Raw genomic sequence first — 14,709 nt, forward strand, 5'->3', positions numbered from 1 at the left:
GGCTCTTTAGTTCCTCTTTACTTTCTGCCATAAGGGTAGTGTCATCTGCCTATCTGAGGTTATTGATATTTCTCTCGGCAATCTGGATTTCAGTTTGTGCTTCATCCAGCCCGGCATTTTGCATGATGTACTCTGCTTGTAAGTTAAGTAAGCAGGGTGACAATGTACAGCCTTCACAGATTCCTTTCCCAATTTGGAACCAGTACGTTCTTCCATGTCCGATTCTAACTGTTGCTTCTTGTCCTGCATACAGGTTTCTCAGGAGGCAGGTAAGGTGGTCTGGTATTTCCATCTCTATAAGAATCTTCCACAGTTAGCTGTGATCCACACAAAGGCTTTAGTGTAGTCAGTGAAACAAAAGTAGATGTTTTGCTGGCGTTCTCTTGCTTTTTCTGTGATTCAACGGATTTTGGTAATTTGATCTCCAGTTCCTTTGACTTTTCTAAATCCAGCTTGTACATCTGGAAGTTCTGGGTTCAGACTGCTGAAGCCTAGCTTGAAGGATTTTGAGCAATACCTTATTAACATGTGAAATGAGTGTAATTGTGCAGTAGTTTGAACATTTTTTGGCATTGTCCTTCTTGGGGATTGGAATGAAAACTGACCTTTTCCAGTCCCGTAGCCACTGCTGAGTTTTCCAAATTTGCTGGCATGTTGAGTGTAGCACTTTAACAGCATCATCTTTTAGGATTTGAGACAGTTCAGGTAGAATTCCATCACCTCCACTAGCTTTGATCATAGTGATGCTTCCTAAGGCCCACTTGACTTCATACTCTAGGATGTCTGTTTCTAGGTGCATGATCATACCTTCGTGGTTATCCGGGTCATTAAGAGATCTTAATGAACTTGTATAGTTCCTCTGTGTATTCTTGCCACCTCCTTTTATTATCTTCTGGTTCTGTTAGGTCCATATCGTTTCTCTCCTTTATTGTGCCCATCTTTGCATGAAATGTTCTCTTGGTATCTCTAATTTTCTTGAAGATATCTCTAGTCTTTCCCATTCTATTGTTTTCCTCTATTTATTTGCGTTGTTCACTGAGGAAAGCTTTCTTATCTCTCTTTGCTATTCTTTGGAACTCTGCATTCAAATGGGTATATCTTTCCTTTTCTCCTTTGCCTTTCGCCTCTCTTCTTTTCACAGCTATTTGTAAGTCCTCCTCAGACAACCATTTTGCCTTTTTGCATTTCTTTTTTCTTGGAGATGGTTTTGATCACTGCCTCCTATACAATGTCATGAACCTCCATCCATAGTTCTTCATGCACTCACATCTAATCCCTTGAATATATTTGTCACTTCCACTGTATAATTGTAGGGGATTTGGTTTAGGTCATACCTGAATGACCTAGTGGTTTTCCCTGATTTCTTAAATTTATACAGTGCTGTTGGTCAATTACATCTCAATAAAACTGAAGGAAAAGACCAAACACATGTGTTTACTTACGCTGGACATCTCTTGTCACTCAGGATCTAGTGCTCAGCACCAGGACAGCATAATGTTTCCCTAAATATCTGCTCTGAGACTAGACACTGTTCAGGCCCCAGAGAAATGCTTCTCTATTCCTCTTGCTCTGTGTTCTCAAAACAAAAGACGGTTGCATCCAAATGCACTGAAAGTCTGAGGACAGTGCTTTGAAATGTAGGTAAGATTTGAGCAGCAAAGTGCTTAGGGAAAAGAAAAAGACACATTTTTTAATTTGTCAAATTCTTCCTCTCAAATAACAATAAAGTCTTGCTCACTACCTAGTGTGTATTTTCTTGCCTTTTAATGCATGGTTACAAAAGTGCTAGAAAATTAGTGTGCTGTTCACAATTGCATGTGTGGCTTAAGAACATTTAAAAATAGTAAGCCATTTTTATTCTTTAATTTTTATACATGTGGTTCTAGTTGTATCATGCTTAAGTTTTCAAAACTTAAATCTAACTATAAAAACAACAGCTTTACAATATTTTGGATTTTGCCTTTTAAAGATAAATTTGTCAAGGTAAGAGGATAGTGAAAGTCATTATTCAGTCATGTCCGACTCTTTGCAACCCCATGAACTATATAGTCTATGAAATTCTCCAGGTCAGAATACTGGAGTTATGGTTTTCCCTTCTCCAGGAGATCTTCCCAACCCAGGGATCAAACCCAGGTCTCCCACATTGCAGGCAGATTCTTTACCAGCTGAACCACAAGGGAAGACAAGAATACCTAGTGGGTAGCCTATCCCTTCTCCAGCAGATCTCGAGCCAGGAATCAAGCCAGGGTCTCCTGCATTGCAGGCAGATTCTTTACCAACTGAGCTATCTGGGGAAAATTTACTTTAACAGTTTGCTAGCTTTAGTTATTATAGCTTTTACATGTATAAAAATAATTAAAATATACTTTAAATATTGAGACATTTAATTTGTCCCAGGCCTGGTTCCCCACTCCCCCCAAAAAAGCTCTGTCTTCCTCGTGAATTGCTTGCAGCATGGCATGTGGGGCCTTAGTTCCCTGATAAGGGATCAAAATTTTGTCCCCTGCAGTGGAAGCATGGACCACCAGGTAGGTCTCCTGCATTCTTGATACAGGGAGATGGAGGTCATGGCAACTGTAGCATCTTTGAACATCCTCCAGCAGGGACTGTTGTGATGTGCTGCAGTTACCGCTCCAGGAAAATCTTCCTTGTTCCCAAGATCTGGAACCTTCTACTCCAGCCAAGACTCCAAGAAGAGTTCTTAAAATGGAGGATGTTTGCTTAAACCATGAGCCAGTTCTCCAAGAAAATTTCTCTAGGAATAGATCAAATTCCCAGAGAGTGTGTGACTCCACATCCTGGTCTTACTATATTGGATCAAGAGAAGCTGAACCACTAACCAAGCCAATTGTTTCTCTTGGAATGTGAATTGGATCTGAAAACATCAAGTGGGTGACTGCACAGCGGAGTGCTCCCAATATGCTATTTAGACTGGGGAACAGAAAAGTTTGCTAGACTGCAGTGAGAAAAGGAATTCAACATAAGCACAAAGAGAAGCTGAAATGAGAGACTTCTGGCAGCCTTCTGGTTCTTCTTGAGGTCTGGCTATGGTCCTGCCCTGGGGTTTTGTGAAACACTATATCCTTATAATTCTTCTTTTTTTCTTAACTTAATTTGAGTTGCTTCCTGTGACTTACAAGCAAAGTGTCCTAAATAATACAACTATTCTGTGTATCAGTGTGTTTTCAAAACAGGCATAAATAAAATGTTTTCTCTTTGGGTAGTTTGGAAGCCAAAATCAGATCGTAGAGAATAACCCCTGCATGGGCCTCCCTCCAGTCTTGAATGTCAGACACAATCTGATCCAAGAGCAGCCTGGATCAAACCAATAAAGTTATCCTTCCAGGACAGTGAAGGGTCTCTGCTACTTCCTGCTAAACAACAAATTCCTGGACTGATGGACATGCCTGCGTGCTAAGTTGCTTCAGTCGTATCTGACGCTTTGCGACGCTGTGGACTGTTGCGCCTCTGTCCATGGGATTCTCCAGTCAATAATACTAGAGTGGGTTGCCATGTCCTCCTCCAGGAGATCTTCCTGAGCCAGAGACTGAACTTGCGTCTCAGGTCTCCTGCATTGGCAGAGGTGAGTTCTTCACCACTAGCGCCACCTGCAAAGCCTGAGACAAATTGGTGCAAATAATTGTGTGGGCCTCCAGGGGGAGCTCAGGCCCCGTCCGTTTCCCCTCTACTAAGTCCAACTCCCCAGCTCTGGAAAGGAAAATTTCTATGAGTTTCAGAAAGAGGAATCCTGTTGGCTACTGGGCTATTGGTCTTTTTCTTGAATACATGAGGTGTGTCCATTTCATGTGACTGAAGTAGAAATGGGACGGGAGTTTGCCTCCTTTTGGATACTCTCCCTGACTCAGGAAGGTATCTCCCCAACTGTTTTTTGATTATCAATTGACCAACAATATGTACAAGCCACTATAAAGGGGATCTATGAGAATGCATTTGTCTGCATGTACCAGAAGCTTGACCCAAACTGTCTTAAACTGTCTCATATATAGTTTGAAGCCCAGAGGTGGAGCAGACCACAGGTTTCCTGTCATTGACAGGAATAGGCGTTAGGGATTCCAAGCCCTGGCAGTGGAGGGGGCACCTTGCTTAGCCCATCTAGCACCGCCCAGAACAATCCAGGTTCTTCTAAGAGGAGTCACCTTGTCCGTTACATTCCTGTTCCCCATCTGAGTGAGCATTGGGCAGGGTGACCTTTCTGAGGCCTCCACAGCCATAACTGCCTACTTCCTGCTAGTGCTGTTCACAAGTCCGGGATTGGCCACAGGAGTTAAAACACATTAGCTGTTATCAGTCAGGTTTTTTTTTTTTTTTTTTTTAATCAGTCAGATTTTAAGGAAACGATTGCCAATGAGATCTCATTGGAAATTCCTTTCTTTTATTTCAGTCCAGACATCTTGTCTAGACAGTCTTGGAAACTAGGAAATCCATTCTGGCAACCACAGGTCTCCACACCTGGCCTGTGCCGTGATACTATCATCTAAGTTACAGTCCTCTAAGGTACAGAGAGACCATCAATAATCTCTTCGCCCCCAGGTTCTTCCTCTTCATGGGTAGAAAATGTTTAAAGCACTGCAGTGTAATAGGCTAGGCTTTTGCTCCAGCGGGTCTCCTGCTAAATCTTCTGTCTCTGCTGGTGCTTTCTCCCGGGAGGTAGATTTTAGCTTTTCTAGTCCTAAAGGCTCCACATTCCAGGACACCCAGTAAACCTGGATTGCAAGCCACTCTTAGCAAAGCCATAGTACACGTGCTTTAAAACAGGCTGCCTCAGCCTAAAACTCCTCTGTATCACACGACCATCATGAAGATGGCAAGAAATCACCAACACGTGCCAACATCCTGTTTTTTTCCTACCATTTGCCATTATTAATATTGATGTTGATATTGATATTGATATCCTACAGTCTTGCTAGGCCCATAGTCTGTGTTCCAGACCCCAGCAACAGTTTCAGGATCAGCTTCCAAGGAAGTCACTGCTGTCTACCCCAGTTTTTCTGCTCAAACCTACACCTAATGACCTTCACAGTGTTTTTGTCTATATACAGCTCTTTTTCTTAATCCTTTGTCTGGATGCTTCAACTACCTTTCTGGCCTTCAGCCTCCCTATTCCAGCTTCAGACAAGTCTGCTATATAAAACCTATATCCCTGAAACCTCTTTAAATTTTACCAAGGTATTATCAGTTTTCATTATGTAATTGAGTAGTCTGTATAACTGCACAAGCCCCTCTATCCCATGTGCTTGGAAATATCCCTGATCTCCGCATGTAAGAACACAGGTACTAATAAAAAGAATAATTTCGACTTGATTGAAACTAAAACCTTCTGCTAAACAAAAGACACTATTTTTCCTTGGTTGTGTGGCTCGTGGGATCTTAGTTCCTCGACCAGGGATCAAACCCAGGCATTCAGCAGTGAAAAGGTGGAGTCTTAACCACTGGACCACCAGAAAATTCCCCAAAAGACACTATTAAGAAAGTAGAAAGACAAGCCATAGACTGGAAGAAAATATCTTCAGTATAAATATTTGACAAAGGATCCAGATACATTAGGTTCAAACTGGAAACAACTCAAATGTCCATCAACTGAAAAATGAATGAACAAACTGGTATATTCATAGAATGGAATACTCAGCACTGAAAATCATACTGCTAGTATATAAAATGACATGGATGAATCTTGAAAAAATGTTTAGCAAAAGAAGTGAAGTGAAGTGGTCATTGCACAGTCGTGTCTAACTCTTTGTGACCCCATGGACTGTAGCCTGCCAGGCTCCTCTATCCATGGGATTCTCCAGGCAAGAATACTGGAGTGGGTTGCCATTTCCTTCTCCAGGGTCTTTCCAACCCAGGGATTGAACCCCGGTCTCCTGCGTTGCAGGGAGATTCTTTACTATTGGAGCCACCACGGAAGCCAGACACAAAAGATACCGCAAAACAGTATATGTATACTATAATAATAGGCAAAACTAATTTCTGATAATAGAAACCAGAGTAGTGATTTCAGTAAAGACTGGAAAAAAGGATCAGAGAACTTTCTGGAGTGATGGAAATGTCCTATATCTTGATCTAGTCGGTGATCATACAAATGTATACATTTGTAAAACATAATTGATTTCTTCAGTTAAGGTATGTGCATTTTCCTTAACATAAATATCTCAATAAAATGATTTTTAAAAAGAGGTGGAGGGCTTCCCTGGTGGCTCAGTGGTGAAGAATCCACCTGCCAAAGCAGGATACACGTATTCGATCCCTGATCTGGGAAGATCCCACAAGCCACAGAGTGACTAAGCCCATGTAACCACAATTATTGCGCTTGCACTCTAGAGCCAGGGGACCACAACTACTGAAGCCCACGTGCCCTAGAGCAATAAAAGCCTCCACAAAAAGAAGTCCGCACACCACAGCTAGAGAGTAGCCCCCACTTGCTGCAACTAGAGAAAGCCAACATGCAGCAATGAAGACCCAGGGCAGCCAGAAAAAAATGAAGTGGCTCAGATTTCCTCATCAGAGCCTGGGGAATGCCAGGCTCAGAGCAGGGGGCTGGACAGGAAGGGTTGGGATGTGGCCAGTGGAGACTCAGGCCATGTCACCCTGCACAAGTCGGCACTGGTGGCTTCCCTGGCATAATCAGGGTTCGCAAGGCAAGATAGTGACTTGTGGCAGATCTCACCTATACTGGGTGGCCAGGAAAAAGAGCAAGGCTCATTCTATCCCAGTTAACTGAGAGCATCGAAGCATGGTTATAGGAAATGGACTGAACACAGGCTTGAGAGTGAATATGAACACTTTCTACCTTGACCACTCAAAGCATTATCGTCCCTACTCCATGGTCTGTTCACTTACAGGCTCATAAGAGATGGGAGAATATCTTTAAAGTTCCTAATCCTGGACTTCACCCCTGTTTTCTTAAACCCTGGCCTCATTGTACTTTCTGGGGTACAATCTGCCCCAGTTCAGCCCTCAGTCACAGGTGCCACAGCTGAAGCTACGCTAACCCCACCTCCAGCAGAGCCCTGAAGTCCCCTAGCTCAGGAGCCACCTTGTGGAGGCTTGAGAGTCTATCCTCAAAGACGCCATGAGATGCCATATTTAGGATGTCACACATGGCGGGTTAAAAGAAACTAGTTATACTGGGCCAGGGAGATTACATGTTGTCTCTGTTATCCTTTATATATATATATGTAAATAAAAGTGTATTTTAAAATATATATATAATGTATATTTTAAATATATATGTATTAAAAAAATAAATATAATAAAAAAATATATAGTGTGTATGTATGTGTGATGCTAAAGGGTCTCTGAACACAAAACTAGATTGTTGTTTCTTCTTCCTAAGTTCCCCTGTGCCCTCTAATGGGGTTCAGGGAACATGTCTGTTAAGACACTAGCCACGCTCAAAGATAAGCAAGTCCCAAGTAACTCATAGCCTGACCAAGGAGAGGGAAGGAAGATGGGAGAGACTGAGTCACAGAACACAGTTTCTTATAATTCCAATGAGTCATGACAAAAGTTGTAAGAGAGATGATTCTTTTACATCCCTCAGGGAATGAGAAAGTAGGACCGCTAAGGTTTTGTTCAAGCTGAGAAAGAAGGTGGAGGGAATTGCAAAAGAAGAACTAGGGACTAGAGTGGGAGAAGTGGGAATAGGAGGGCAGTGAATCCTTCTCCTTTACACTGGAGAGAGGAACTATGCATATACTTTCAAAGGATATAATCATCACCCTTTAGGAGTTTCTGCAGTAGCTTTTGAAAAATTAATTGCAATACACTTTAGCCTGTACTGAACCCTTGCAAGAAGAAACTAGACAGGAAGGCTGAGGTCCAGAGCTGCCCAAGTCATTTGATGTTAAGTCAAGGAGATATTATGTCACTCCAGCCTCGAGAGAGGGATACCCTTATCTCACCATAGAAACTCAAGGGGAATTTGGTTATTTCTTCAAAAAGGAAAATCATTAATGTTTCTTCTAACAATATATAAGAGTTATATACGGGGGGAAAAAAAAAGAAAAGGTCTTCATAAATTTATTCCCAGGAGATAACTGTCATCAACAGACTTTTTTGGATTTGGACTAAGCAGGTTCTTGACTATATGTAACAGAAAAGGACTTTAGGTACCTTCCATAGAAAAGGGGCTTATTAGAAGGACCTTACATAGTTCATAACAGCAGAGGGAAAGCAAATTCAGAAAGATGGGCAAGAATGAAGGGAAACTAGGCAACCAGGAACCTGCCAAGGTCAGGATCCTGGACAATCTACAAAGGATGCCGCGTCTGCTGTCAGTGGATACGGCATGGCTGCCATCACTGCCTCTGATACCTGGCATCACAGCCACCACCAGCAGCCAGCTAAGTTCTAAAATGTTCCTGCTTCTGGATTCTAAGTCCAGTTGCCCAGGGTAAGGACACACACTTTCACTCTGGCAGCCAGGAGCCTGGAGAGTGAGTATGTCACACAGTTCTGCTGTCAGCCAGTCCCATACAGTGTTGAATCCCTCAAGAAATCATATGACCCAGGGCAAATATTCATTGTATCTGTATATATTCAGCTTTTCTGTTTGTGTGTTAAGTGAGATTTTATTACACACACTAATTGGTAAGTAGATTTTTGTTTTGGTTTATTTAGGACAGTGTATCTTTTCATGCCAATACAATAATTTTTCCCCTAAATTCTTGCACAGTATGTATTGTATAGATATTGTCAACATTTATTTAATCAATTTTCACACGATGGACATTTATTTTTATTCTTTACTATTATAAACCACACAGCTGAGAACATTCTTGACCAACTGGCACTCATCCTAGTAGTCCCTAAGCGTCAAGTTCCAAAAGTGAAACTGCTGAGCAAATGGCCTATAAAATTATCTATCGCCAGATCGACCTTAGGAGACACTATCCATTTACACCTTAACTAAAACTTATAAGAAAGTCCAAAATCGACTATCTTTCACTGATCTGCTTCTAATTTTGTTAGAAGGAACCATCCACTAAGAGAGGGAAGTGGAAATGAGACGTTCTGTACTAATTTCTTGGCGCTCTAGCCACGTGGAACGCCAAGGAATCAGGTGCGGCGCACTTCCTGGCAGCGATTCGCGCTCGGGGCACCAGGGCCTTGAACCGCATTCGCCCCACGTGCCAGTCGGCTTCCCTCCCGGCTCCGCCAAGATAACCTATCCAGAGCACCTTCTGCGTAAATAAATAAACAACACGAAGCCCAGGATGGGAGCGCCAAGCCTCCTGCTCGAGAGCTGGAGGTCCGAGCCGGCCCTCTCAGGTCCAGCATTGCTAAGACCGATCCCGTCAGCATGCAGCATTCCGTGCTCCCCCAAACTCGGTGAGGACCCTTGGGGGAGAGCAGAGAGAGAGAGGCGACAAGCAATGACACCCCGGGACCGGAAATGTATGGGACGCCGGGGATGCAGAAGCCCTCGCCGCTTCGCTGTGGCCCGCTCCTGCGGCTCGGGGCCCAGAGCCCACAGTTCAGCGCCGGCGGACACTGGGCATCTGCTACTGCTTTCCAAAGGCAGCCTCACGCGCCCGCTATGTGGCTTGAGAAGACTCCCGGCCGCCTAAAGCAGCCAGCAGGTCCCATGGTGTAATGGTTAGCACTCTGGACTTTGAATCCAGCGATCCGAGTTCAAATCTCGGTGGGACCTCACCAAACCTTTTGGTTCTGCAACTCCTATTTTGGAGGCCTCCGGCGGTAGTGGATATCTTGTGCTGTGCCTTCTCCCCAGTGACCTATCGGACCGCGGTTTAGGCTCCCTCGAAAAGATGCGTTCTTTTCAGGGTCGGCTTGAAGGTTGCCGCACGCATGCGCAAGAGCCCGGGCGGAAAAGTAAGCGTGTCTGTGGGGCTCGGAGCGGGACTTGACCCCGTAAGGACTGCCAAAGGCGCCCGGAGGGTCTCCAGCATCCTGCTTCCGGCGGGGAGCGGCAGCAGGCTTCGGGTCTAGGAGACGCCCCCTGCCCGCGCAAGCTGCCTGAAATCTTTCCTCCCATTGGCTACCGTGCCAAACATTCTGCTCCGATAGCTGGGAACTAAATGGCCCGCGCGAGCCGAGGGTGAGGGAGTAACCGGCGTGTGTTTGGGGATCGCTCCGCCCGGAAGCCGCTCTGATACTGAAATGTGTCTGTCTGGATTGTCCGCCACACGGACGGCCGACTTGGAGGTTGTTTGTCTTTCGGTCGGGAAAAAAAAACTCCCTTAGTCAAGGAATCCGTTCTTCAGCCCGTTTCGGCCGGTCAGGCTATCTGCCAGCGGTTTCTCGTCGTATCTATGGGCTGTTTCTCCCGAGCAGACGATAGGAATCTCCGTGGGATTCACCCACAAGGTTGAGCGAATCTCTTTTGGCGAATTTGTCCAGGATCAGTATTTGGGTGCTGAGCACGCGCACGTGATTTGCAGGAAAGGTTGTACTTCTGGGATAGCCGCGAAGAGAAGCGAATATAGTGTTGTCTTCTGGGTTGGTATCTGGGTTTTAAGAGCTGTCTGTCTCTCGGGAATAAGTGACGAGGGAGCCCGCTGACGCATTTGTGATCTCCCTACAGGGTGACTGGCACTGTGATTATGTGGTCCCGCGCCTTGGGAGAATGCCATGGAAACAGAATACTCGCTCTGCTCTTCCTTTCTCTCATCCTGAGCACCCTTCCTCCCCACCCCACCCCACACACTGCTTAAACATTTGAATGGATTTGTGTGTATGGGCGATCCCAGCTTCAAAAATACCTAGGCATGAGAGGTGGGAGGATCTGCACTATCAAATATTAAAGTTTATTATCAACTCTTAAGCTGTAGGAATTAAGACAGTGTGGTACTAGGGCAGAGAAAGACATAGGAGTAGGACAGAATAGAGAGCCCAGATACAGATGCGCACGTACTTGGACAGTGATCTATGATAAATATAGTACAACAGAGCGGTGGGAAAAGGGCCTTTTTTCAATAAAGTATTCTGGGATCATTGAGTGTCCATATGGAAAAATATGAAATCAAATTCCTCCCAGTTTACAATAACACAGCAATACATTCTAGATGAATTATAGACTTTAATGTGAAAAGAAGCAATAAAGTTTTGGAGTACAACTCAGGGGAATATCTTCATGACCTCAGGGTAGAGAAAGTCTTCTTAAGACACAAAAGATTCTAAAATCTTGATATATATCACCATATCAATATGATATTCTATGTTCTTATCAAAAGACCCCAATAAGGAAGTGAAAAATTAAGCCATAGAAAAGGAAAATATATTTGTAATGCAAAACTGACAATTTGTATCTAGAGTATATTAAAAACTCCTAAAATTAAATAAGAAAAAAAGAAACCTAATGGAAAATTACAAGACTTTAACTGACACTTCATTAAAAAAAAAAAAAAAGGAAATCCAAAATACTCGATACATATGAGAAGATGGAACGCACTAGTCATCAAGAAAATGCAAATTAAAAGCCCAGTGAGATACTATTACACACTTACCAGATTGACTATGCTGAATGCTGGGTTTCCGTGGTGGCTAAGATGGCAAAGAATCTGCTGCCTGCAATGCGGAGACCAGAGTTCGATCACTGGGTTGGGAAGATGCCCTGGAGGAGGGCATGACAACCCACTCCAGTATTCTTGCCGGAAGTTGGACATGACTGAGCGACTAAGCATACAGCACATGCTGAATGTTACCGAGATTATGGAATACTGTGAATTCTCAAGAGGAGTAAGTCGGTGAGAAGCTGAAGATATCATACCCTGTAATCTGGCAATTTTACTCGTGTGTGTGTGTGTTAAGTCGCTTCAGTTGTGTCTGATTCTTTGTGACCCTATGGACTGCAGCCACCTCAGGGGGCTCCTCAGTCTGTGGGATTCTTCAGGTTACGATGCTGGTGTGTGTTACACCAGGGGATCTTCCCAACCCAGGGATCAAACCTGAGTCTCTTACATCTCCTTCATTGGCAGGCGAGTACTTTATCACTAGTGCCACCTGGGAAGCCCAATTCTCCTGAAAGAAATGAAGTTCTCTCAGTCGTGTCCAACTCTTTGTGACCCCATGGACTCTAGCCTTGCAGGGTCTTCTGTTCATAGAATTCTCCAGGCAAGAATACTAGAATAGGAAGCTGTTCCCTTCTCCAGGGGATCTTCCCAACCCAGGTATCGAACCCAGGTCTCCCAAATTGCAGGTGGATTCTTTACCATCTGTGCCACCAGGAAAGCCCTAGACAGTGTATTTATTCCTAGACAGCATATTAAAATGCAGACATCACTTTGCCTACAAAGGTCTGTATAGTCAAAGCTATGGTTGTTCCTGTAGTCATCTATGGATGTGAGAGTTGGACCATAAAGAAGGCTGAACATGGAAGAATCGATGCTTTCAAATAGTGATGCTGGAGAAGACTCTTGAGAGTCCCTTGGACAGCAAGATCAAACCAATCAATCCTAAAGGAAATCAACCTTGAATGTTCATTGGAAGGGACTGATGCTGAAGCTGAAACTCCAATACTTGATACAAAGAGCCAAGTCATTGGAAAAGTCCCTGATGCTGGGAAAGATTGAGGGCAGGAGGAGAAGGGGACGACAGAGGATGAGATGGTAGGATGGCATCACCGACTCAATGGACATGAGTTTGAGCAAACTCCAGGAGATGGTGAAGGACAGGGAAGTATAGCATGCTGCAGTCCATGGGGTCACAAAGAGTCATACACCACTTAGTGACTGAACAACAACAACATATAGCCACAGAAATGTTTGCTTCTGTGCACTTAGAGACATGTGTAAGAGTGTTTTTGTCAACATGATAGCCAAAAATTGGAACTCAAATGTCTACCTACAGTAGAATGGATGAATAATTTGCAGTAAGGCCACACATCACATAGCAACAAAACAAATGGACAACTCCATGCTACAAAAGAAGATAGGTAGGAAAGGGTAAATAATGAATTATTCCATTTGTTTAAAATTTCTAAACAGGAAAAACTTATTGTCTAGAGCTGTAAACTTAAATAGTAAAATCATCCAGCCAAGCAAAGAAGTAATTCACATGTAAGTGAGGGTATGGAATATTTTGGGGAAGAGAGAGGGCTGTGGTCTTCCAGGGGTACTGATACTATTGTATTTTTTGTTCTTGGGTGGAAGCTACATAAATTGTTCACTTACAAATTTTTGTTAAAATGCACATTATGTTGTATGCACTATTCTGAACCTGTGTTATATTTCTCAGTTTAAAAAGTCAAAAAGTTGGAGAAGGAAATGGCAACCCACTCCAGTATTCTTGCTTGGAAAAATCCATGGACAGAGGAGTCTGGCGGGCTGAAGTCCATGGGATTACATAACTGAGCATGTGTGCACAAGAGTGAAGGGAGATGGGTTGGTAGCAATAAACTGGTAGAACTAAAGAAACAAAATAAAAATAAAAAGTCAAAAAGTGATAAACAACAGAGTCCTACCGTATAGCACAGGGACCTGTAGTCAGTATCCTGTGATAGGGGCTTCCCCGGTGGCTCAGTGGTAAAGAATCCTCCTGCCAATGCAGGAGATGTGGGTTTGATCCCTGGTCTGGGAAGATCCCACATGCCGTGGAGCAACTTAGCCCGTGTGGCACAGCTATTGAGCCTTTAACTCTAGAGCCCCGGAACAGCAACTATCGAGATCACACGCCACCTCAGCAAGAGAGGCCACCACAATGAGAAGCCCACACAGTACACCGAGAGAGTAGCTCCCACTTGCAGCAACTAGAGAAAAGCCTGTGCAGCAATGAAGACCAAAGATAAAGCCCAAAGCACAGCCAAAGATAAATAAAATTATTTTTTAAAATGTGTCCTGTGATAAACCATAGTGGAAAAGAATATGAAAAAGAATGTATTAATATATATGTGTGTAACTAAATCACTTTGCTATACAGCAGAAATTAACGTTGTAAATCAACTATACTTCAATAAAATAAATTAAAAAACAAGACAATACTCCAGTATTCTTGCCTGGAAAAGTCCATGGACAGAGGAGTCTGGCGGGCTGAAGTCCATGGGATTATATGACTGAGCATGTGTGCACAAGGGTGGAGGAAGATGGGTTGGTAGCAATAAAGTGGTAGAACTAAAAAAAAAAAAAAAAGACAATAAACAAAAAAGTCAAAAAGTACCTGCCTAGAGACATGTTTCTGCCCTGGTCATAGATGAGGAATCTGAGATCAAAGTTTGTCCACAAAAAAAAAACCACAACTAAGTTTGTCCGCAGAGAGGGAGTCAGGATAAAGCTCCTCTCTCAGTTCTGAGCCATCTGAACCATATTCAGAGGATCGGGTTCGATTCTAGGGGTCACACAAAAGCACTGATAAATTTCATCCTGCTGCTAACTGGGTGACTGCATTTGGGTAAGAAGTTTAGATGCTCTGAAATGGTAACTCTGTGTGGTGATGTTAACTAAATGTGTTAACTAAATTATTGTGGTAATCATCTGGCAGTATATAATGTATAAAATCATTACTGTTGTACACCTAAAACTTATACATTGTTATATTTCAATTATATCTCAGTAAAGCTGGAAACAATATTCTGTATCTCATCTGTAAAAGGATAATAACAGTGCCTTTTACCTGGCAGTGCTGTGAGAGCTGGTAAAATCGTAAGCAAAAAGCTCTTCTCTGTGTCCCATCCACGATAGATTTAGTAACAATAACTGCTAGACAGATAACCAGAATAATAAAAACTCAGAC

General features: G+C 43.3%; 1 non-coding gene across 1 annotated transcript; it reads left to right on the top strand.

The window, feature by feature from the left end:
• The first annotated feature begins 9,601 nt into the window (after positions 1-9,601).
• On the top strand, positions 9,602-9,673 carry TRNAQ-UUG (transfer RNA glutamine (anticodon UUG)). The gene has a single exon. It is a non-coding gene; the product is annotated as a tRNA-Gln (tRNA).
• Positions 9,674-14,709: the final 5,036 nt, after the last annotated feature.

The sequence above is a fragment of the Muntiacus reevesi genome, chromosome 18, assembly GCF_963930625.1.
Source record: "Muntiacus reevesi chromosome 18, mMunRee1.1, whole genome shotgun sequence".
Classification (NCBI taxonomy): domain Eukaryota; kingdom Metazoa; phylum Chordata; class Mammalia; order Artiodactyla; family Cervidae; genus Muntiacus; species Muntiacus reevesi.